The sequence below is a fragment of the Elephas maximus genome, chromosome 8 (assembly GCF_024166365.1).
Source record: "Elephas maximus indicus isolate mEleMax1 chromosome 8, mEleMax1 primary haplotype, whole genome shotgun sequence".
Taxonomy (NCBI): domain Eukaryota; kingdom Metazoa; phylum Chordata; class Mammalia; order Proboscidea; family Elephantidae; genus Elephas; species Elephas maximus.
Genome location: NC_064826.1, coordinates 84,561,510 through 84,571,100, shown reverse-complemented (window position 1 = coordinate 84,571,100; position 9,591 = coordinate 84,561,510).

The window sequence follows — 9,591 nt, the reverse complement described above, 5'->3', positions numbered from 1 at the left end:
CCTAGATTGCCCTGAAAAGACTGTTGGTAGAATTATAGACATCAAAAGCAATTCTGGTGAGGGCTCAGAAGAAGTGAGGAGAGCTATAGAGAAAATCTCTATCATTTTAGAGAATATGTATGGCACCAGCAACAGAATGTTGCTAGAAATGTGGATGTTAGGTGTGCTTATGGTGAGGCTTTAAAACAAAACGATGAACATGTGATTGGACAGTGGAGGAAGGGCAATGCTTTCTATGCAGTGACAAAAAACTGTCTGACTTATGTTCAAATGTTTGGTGGGAGGTAGAACTTGTAAGTGATGAACTTGAATATCGGCTGAAGAGATTTCTAAGCAAAATCTTAAAGGGGTGGTATGATTTCTCCTTACCGCTTATAGTAAAATGGGAGACGAAAGAGATGGACTTAAAAATGAACTGTGCAAAATGAAAACAGAACTGAAAGATTTGAAAAATTCTGTTGTACAAACTAAGGACATGTGTCCTAGAATGTTCATCAGGGAAGTGGCTACACAAGCTTTTGTGAAGGAGACTAAGCCTGTGACTGATTGTCTAACCAACTACCACAGCAGAAAACCCATCAGCTTAGACTGAAGGGAATAGAGAAAGAACAAAAGGAAAGAACATTGTCTACCTTTTGGAATTCTACAGGCAGGAAACAGGCCAAAGAGGTACATCTGTTGTCTTCCAAAAGAATAAAAGTACCATCCTTGGAGCAGCTTGGGGATCATCAGAACTGTTGGAAGGAGCATGGAAAGCAGGGCCTTCTCAGTTTCAATGGGTGGGGCCATGGTCTCCTGGATCTCAAAGTGTGGGGCCATAGCCTCCTAGGTTTCAAAGAGTTGGATCTTTGCCAACTCAGTTCTGGAGTGTGGGGCTGCCATTAAGTTGTGCAAGGGTGATAAGGCCACCATCCAAAGTTGAGGGGGCTGGGCTGCCATGACAAAGGGGCAAAAGAACAGGACCTGCCAGAGCCGAGGTAGTAGGGTCATCACTCAGAAGGTCTAGGAGAATGGGGCCACCTAAAGCCGAGGGAGCAGAGGTGCCATTTCAAAGGGCCTGGAAGGCAAAGCTGAAGCCCAGGGCCAAGGGGCCTCTACCCAGAATCCAGAGAACATGGCCAAACCCAGAGTCTGGAGGGCAAGGCCATTGCCTAGATGGTCCCAAAGAAGAGAGGATTATTTTCAAGTCTTGAGAGCAAATATAAATTGTTTTGTTACATTTTGACATGCTGAGTGCCCATTTTTCCTTCTTTCTCTCCACTTTCTCCTTTTCGTAACGGAAATGTCTACCTTATGCCTGTTCCACCATTGTACTTTGGAAACAGCTTGTAGTCTAGATTTCACAGGTTCACAGAGAAAAAGGAATTATGCCTCAGGAGGGAATATGCCTAAAAGTGCCACCCATATTTGATTTAGATACTTCAGAAGATGAGATCTTGAACTTGGAGTTGATTTAATACTTTTGCAATAATGTGATGGGGTGAATGTGTTTTGCTTCTGGCAAGGACATGAATTTTTGATTGAATTGTGTCCCCCCAAAATATGTATTGTAATTCCTAACCTTTATGTCTGCGGTTATAACCCCATTTGGGAATGGGTTGTCTTTTTCATGTTAATGAGGCAGGATTAGTGTTGGATGTATCTTGAGCAATCTCTTTTGAGATATAAAAGGGATTAAACAAGCTAGTTAAGAAGAAGAGATAGGGGGAGATGCCAAGCCACATAAGACTGTCCAGAAGCAGAAACTCAGAAGAGACAAGGACCTTCATCCAGAGCTGACAGAGAGAGAAAGCACTTTCTGGCACCCTGACTTTGGACTTACAGCCTTTTAAACTGTGAAAAAATAAATTTCTGTTTGTTAAAGCCATCTGCTTGTGGTATTTCTGTTATAGCAGTGCTAGACAACTAAGACAACAGTTTAAAACTTAAACCTTATACCTGCATTATCAGTTTCTGTAATCAATTATATATCATTTATATCACATAGCATCATAATTTTTATACAGGGTCCTTCTCTTAATTGCTCACAGCACCGAACTCATTTTTTACTGCTGCAATAAATTGGAATGGGAAAAAATACCATCATCATCACGGTTTCACTATTGCTTCATTGGGGCAATTTTGCCTGGCATCATTTTGAAACCATTTAAAGATATTAAGGATGAACATAATGGTTTTATATTCCAAGTAGATTGTTTCAATGCCTCTTTCTCTTTGGCTCTTCTTTCCTATTTTGTTGTTTATAGTATTTTTGGATTGATATATACTTCATATAACAGAAAATTCACCATTTTAAAGCATACAATTCAGTGGTTTTTAGCACATTCACTAAGTTCTGCAACCATCACTAATTTCAAAACATTTCCATCATCTCCCCCCCCACCCCATACCTCTTGGCAGTAAGTGCCAATTTCCCCCTTTCCCTGTCTCCTAGAAATCACTAATCCATTTTTCTGTCTCTATAGATTTATCTATTCTGGATATTTCATATAAATGGAATGATATAGTGTGTGGCCTTTTGTGTCTGACTTCTTTCATTTAGCATATTTTCAAAGTTCATCCATGTTGTAGCACGTAACAGTATTTCATTCCTTTTAATGACTATATAACAGTCCATTGTATAGATAGACCACATTTTGTTTGTCTATATATCAGCTAGAAACCCTCGTGGTGTAGTGGTTAACAGTTTGGCTGCTAAGCAAAAGTCGGCAATTCAAATCTACCAGGCGCTCCTTGGAAACCCTATTGGGCAGTTCTACTCTGTCTTATAGGGTCACTATGAGTCAGAATTGACTTGACAGCAATGGGTTTTTTGGGTGTGGTTATATATTAGCTGATGACATTAGTTTTTTTCCTGTCTTTTAGCTATTATGAACATTCGTGTACAAGTTTTCACAAGAACATATGTTTTCAAATCTATTGGGTATAAATGATATGATAAAATAATCAGATACACCTAGAAGGAGGGACGTACTACAGGTCAGCTAACCAGATCTAAGAAACTGATGTCACTTAAAAGGACAGAAAGACGAAGGAAGAAAACAAGGAAGGACAAACTAAGAACATTCTAGATTAAAAGAGATTTAGGAGACAAAACAAACAAATGCAATCATGGGGCTTGATTAGATTCAGGTTTCAACAAACCAAATTAAAAGACATTGAAAATTATCTCTGTTTGCAGATGACATGATCTTATACACAGAGAACCCTAAGGAATCCTCCAGAAAACTACTGAAACTAATAGAAGAGTTTGGAAGAGTCTCAGGTTATAAGATAAACATACAAAAATCACTTGGATTCCTCTACATCAACAAAAAGAACATCGAAGAGGAAATAACCAAATCAATACCATTCACAATAGCCCCCAAGAAGATAAAATACTTGGGAATAATTCTTACCAAAGATGTAAAAGATCTATACAAAGAAAACTACAAAGTACTACTACAAGAAACTAAAGAGGACCTACTTAAGTGGAAAAACATACCTTGCTCATGGATAGGAAGACTTAACATAGTAAAAATGTCTATTCTACCAAAAGCCATCTATACACACAATGCACTTCCAATCCAAATTCCAATGTCATTTTTTAATGAGATGGAGAAACAAATCACCAACTTCATATGGAAGGGAAAGAAGCCTCGGATAAGTAAAGCATTACTGAAGGAGAAGAAGAAAGTGGGAGGCCTCACTCTACCTGATTTCAGAACCTATTATACAGCCACAGTAGTCAAAACAGCCTGGTACTGGTACAACAACAGGCACATAGACCAATGGAACAGATTTGAGAACCCAGATACAAATGCACATATGGGTAGCTGATATTTGACAAAGGCCCAGTGTCAGTTCACTGGGGAAAAGATAGTCTTTTTAACAAATGGTGCTGGCATAACTGGATATCCATTTGCAAAAAAAGGAAACAGGACCCATACCTCACTCCATGCACAAAAACTAACTCCAAGTGGATCAAAGACCTAAACATAAAGACTAAAACGATAAAGATCATGGAAGAAAAAATAGGGACAACGTTAGGAGCCCTAATACAAGGCATAAACAGAATACAAAACATTACCAAAAACGATGAAGAGAAACCAGACAACTGGGAGCTCCTAAAAATCAAACACCTGTGCTCATCTAAAGACTTCACCAAAAGAGTAAAAAGACCACCTACAGACTGGGAAAGAATTTTCAGCTACGACATCTCCGATCAGCGCCTGATCTCTAAAATCTATATGATTCTGTCAAAACTCAACCACAAAAAGACAAACAACCCAATCAAGAAGTGGGCAAAGGATATGAACACGCACTTCACTAAAGAAGATATTCAGGCAGCTAACAGATACATGAGAAAATGCTCTCGATCATTAGCCATTAGAGAAATGCAAATTAAAACTATGATGAGATTCCATCTCACACCAAAAAGGCTGGCATTAATCCAAAAAACACAAAATAATAAATGTTGGAGAGGCTGCGGAGAGATTGGAACTCTCATACACTGCTGGTGGGAATGTAAAATGGTACAAGCACTTTGGAAATCTATTTGGCGTTATCTTAAACAGTTAGAAACAGAACTACCATACAACCCAGAAATCCCACTCCTCGGAATATACCCTAGAGAAATAAGAGCCTTCACACAAACAGATATATGCACACCCATGTTTATTGCAGCTCTGTTTACAATAGCAAAAAGCTGGAAGCAACCAAGGTGTCCATCAACGGATGAATGGTTAAATAAATTGTGGTATATTCACACAATGGAATACTACGCATCGATAAAGAACAGCGATGAATCTGTGAAACATTTCATAACATGGAGGAACCTGGAAGGCATTATGCTGAGTGAAATTAGTCAGAGGCAAAAGGACAAATATTGTATAAGACCACTATTATAAGATTTTGAGAAATAGTATAAACTGAGAAGAACACATACCTTTGTGGTTACGAGGCGGGGAGGGAGGGAGGGTGGGAGAGGGTTATTTACTGATTAATTAGTAGATAAGAACTGCTTTAGGTGAAGGGAAGGACAATACTCAATACATGGAAGGTCAGCTCAACTGGACTGGACCAAAGCAAAGAAGTTTCCGGGATAAACTGAATGCTTCGAAGGTCAGCGGAGCAAGGGCGAGGGTTTGGGGACTACGGCTTAAGGGGACATCTAAGTCAAATGGCAAAATAATACTATTATGAAAACATTCTACATTGCACTTTGAAATGTGGCGTGTGGGGTCTTAAATGCTAACAAGCGGCTATCTAAGATGCATCAATTGGTCTCAACCCACCTGGATCAAAGGAGAATGAAGAACATCAAGGTCACACGACAACTATGAGCCCAAGAGACAGAAAGGGCCACATGAACCAAAGACTTACATCATCCTGAGACCAGAAGAACTAGATGGTGCCCAGCCACAACCGATGACTGCCCCCACAGGGAGCACAACAGAGAACCCCTGAGGGAGCAGGAGATCAGTGGGATGCAGACCCCAAATTCTCATAAAAAGACCAGACTTAATGGTCTGACTGAGACTAGAGGAATCCCGGCGGTCATGGTCCCCAAACCTTCTGTTGGCCCAGGACAGGAACCATTCCCGAAGACAACTCATCAGACATAGAAGGGACTGCACAATGGGTTGGAGAGAGATGGTGGTGAAGAGTCAGCTACTTATATCAGGTGGACACCTGAGACTGTGTTGGCATCTCCTGTGTGGAGGGGAGATAGGAGGGTAGAGAGGGTTAGAAACTGGCAAAAATTGTCACGAAAGGAGAGACTGGAAGGAGGGAGCGGGCTGACTCATTAGGGGGAGAGTAAGTGGGAGTATGGAGTAAGGTGTATATAAGCTTATATGTGACAGACTGACTTGATTTGTAAACGTTCACTTAAAGCTCAATAAAAATTATAAAAAAAAAAATAAAAGACATTGAGGGACAATAGGGAAAATTTGAATATGGGTTGGGTATTAAACAGTGTTAGAGAATTATTGTTAATTTTTAGGTGTGAGAATGGTGTTGTAGAAAATAATATTGTGGTTGTATAGGAAAAGTCATTTTTTAAGAGATGCATGTTAAAATAGTTAGGCATGCTATACCATGATATTTCAATTTAATTTAAAATACTTCAGCAATATACTAATCTCTCTTTTTGTGTATATGTTTAAGCAAAAACTCAAACTTCATATGTTAGTTTTTTTAAGCTATCACTGCAAGATAATGACTTTCTTAGGCAGGTCCTACTGCACTGATTATCTTGTCAAATTATTAATATAAACTATTTGTATTTGCTTTACTTTTATGAAAGAATTTTTAAGATGCCAATACTTCAGTTCTTGATTATAAAGTAAGTTTTGAGTGGTTGGATGTTAAACTTGAACTCTGTACCTACAATGCCAGAAAACACCAGACAAACCCAAATTGAGGGATATTTTACAAAATAACTGGCCCATATTCTTCAAAAGTTTCGAGGTCATGAAAGACAAAAGATTGAGGATCTGTCTAGATTGAAGTGAGACATGACAATTAAATGCAATGTATAATCCTGGACTGAGTCCTAGCCCAGGAATGGGATATCAGTGGGACAACTGATGAAATTTGAATGAGGTCTGCCGATTAGTTAATACAATGCCAATTTTCCAGATTGGATGATTGTTTTGTGAGTCACAATCAACTCAACAGCACTGGGCACTGGGATTGTAGTTATATAAGATATTAACACTTCAGGAAGTTGGGTGAAGGGAATTCTGTATACTATTTTTGAGAATTTTTTTTATAAGCCTGGAATGATTTCAAAATGAAGAGATAAAATAGAGCTTGTCCACTCAAATAATTATTGTCCTTCAAAGTACTATGCCTAAGAGGCTAGATATTTATCATAACATTGTGTCAGTTTTTTATCTTTTGGAAGTGCTTTCAGTATCAGCTTAATACGACACAAAAAAAGCAGTCTTTCTCTGCAATATTATTTTTTAAAACTCCACTGTGGAAAATTTCAAACAAATTAGAGAAAATAATATAATAAACCCCTATGAAGCTCAATGTTCAATTTTAACAACATCCCCCCATATTTGTTTATTTATCTCTCCACCCTTTTTCTTTTCCTAGAGTATTTTAAAGCAAATCTTAGATATGTCATTTCATGGTGCCCATAATGATCATGGTGATCATAAATGAATTTTTTTCTTTAAACCTATCCACCACTCCATTGTCATCACACCCTAATAAAATTAACAATTCCTGAACATTATTCAGGACATATAAGGAATATTACTCTTCATTAAAATTTTGCCAGTTGTCTCAAACGAATTGCTTTGTTTGAATCATGATCTAAATGAGGCATATAGCTATGTCTCTTAAATCTTTCTTAGTCTATAACAGTCCACCTACTCTCCCCTCCTCACATTTTTGAATTTATTTAATCTGCTATGGTACTTAGGTTGTTTTGTGGTAGTTTATTACTTCCTCTTGCTGTTTTGTTTCAACTTATTCTTCTGTTCCCTGTATTTCCTGTAAACTGTTGATTGGATGTGAGTTTAATTTTAAGGGATCAAGCTGTGTATTTTCTATTGCATCACATCATGAGATTTTATCCTGTCCGAAGTCCCACTTTTAATGATGCTGAGATTGACTGGGAAGTTCAAAGGGTATCAGCCTCATTATTAAAAAGTTCAACATCTTTTTGAAATGCCATATGTTTAGTTCTACTAATAGCACTGACACAGAGATCTTGCCCAGGGGTAGCATCTTCATAAAAATATTGAATTTTCCTAACGTAGAACTACATTGAAGGTTCATGTGAGCCATTTTATCACAAGGTACTGTGGGAAAATTTTTAAAGAAGAATCTAATTTTAAAATTGCCTTGTACAAGTAAAGCACAAAATCACATCAGAGATTATTACCATGATTGGGAGCCAAGTGGACAGATTTTGGAAGGTCTTGGCTACAAATCCGTAAGGAAATATTTAAGTTAAAAAGACTAATAGGGAGCTAAACATTATTTAAAAAAAATAAAATTGACACAGTTGTCTGGGAAGAGGAACTGAAGGCAGGGAGGGATAAGGCAAGAAATTGTGACTTTTTATTACAGGGTTTTCTATGCATGTTTTAGTCTAGGGTAGTGCAAAGGTTGAGCTTGGCCGTCAACAGAAAGATTGGAGGGAAGAGTCTACCCAGAGGTGGCTCAAAGAAAGGCCTGAAGCCATAACCTCTACCACCCCGAGCCCAGAACTCCATGGTGCCTAGCTACCACCACCGACCAGTATCATAATAGAGGGTCCCAAGCAGAGGGGGAGAAAAATGTAGAACAAAATTTAAATTCACAAAAAAAGACCAGATTTAGTGGTCTGACAGTGACTAGAGGAGCCCCTCAGACTACAGCCCCTGGACATTCTGTTAACTCAGAACTGAAGCCACTCCTGAAGTCCACCTTTCAGCCAAAAATTAAACAAGCCTCTAAAAGAAACAATGACACACATGAGGAATGTGCTTCTTAGTTCAATGAAGTGTATGAGACCAAACGGGCAACACCTGCCCAAAAGCAAAGAGGAGAAGGCAGGAAGGGACAGGAAAACTGGATGAACAGACACTGAGAATCCAGGGAGGAAAGGGAAAGGAGGAGAGTACTGACACATTGCCAGGATTGCAACTAATGTCATAAAACAAATTGTGAATAAAATTTTTTAATGAAAAACGAATTTACACTGTAAAATTTCACCTAAAACACAATAAAATTTTAAAATAAGGATAATAATAATAAAAAAAAAAAAAAACAGAAGGCCTGGTGATTCACTTCAGGAACACCTCTACTGAAAAACCTAGTGGAACACAGTTCTACTCTGACACACTTGGGGTAGCCATGAGTCACAGAAGACTCCATGGTAACCGGTTTGGTTTTCGATGCATGCATTACTTCTTTAACATTGTTGTTGTTAGGTGCCATCAAGTTCGATCCGATTTGTAGCGACAGAAGGAAATGTTTCTTGGTCCTGTGCCATCCTCATAACAGTATGTATGTTTGAGCCCACCGTTGCAGCCACTGCATCTATTTCATTGAGGATCTTCTTCTTTTTCGCTCTCTACCAAGCAAGATGTCCTTCTCCAGAAATTGGTCCCTCCTGGTAACATGACCTTGGAAACTCCTCCATAGTGATTAAGACTAGGGCTGCTAACCAAAAAGGTCGGCAGTTCAAATCCACCAGGCACTCCTTGGAAACCCTATGGGGGCACGTCTACTTTCCATGGCAGCTGGTTTGGTTTGGTTTTGATAACATGACCAAAATAAGCCAGATGAAGTCTCGCCACCCTTGCTTCTAAAGAGCATTTTGGCTGTACTTCTTCCCAGACAGATTTGTTCCCTCTTTTGGCAGTTAACATTACAAAAGGCAAATGTTAAGGAAAAATAAAGATCACTGAAAACATCCATATATAAAAGCCTATTAACTACACATAAGCTTCCAGTTTTTTCTGCTCTCTTACATCAGAATTCACTTGTTTAAAGGGACCAACGTCAATAAGAGCTCATCTGCTGACTAAAAAATCTTGAAAGGGACTGATGCGCTACAAACGCCTTTGAGGTTTGGAGGTCAACGCCTGGGACGCGGCTTCA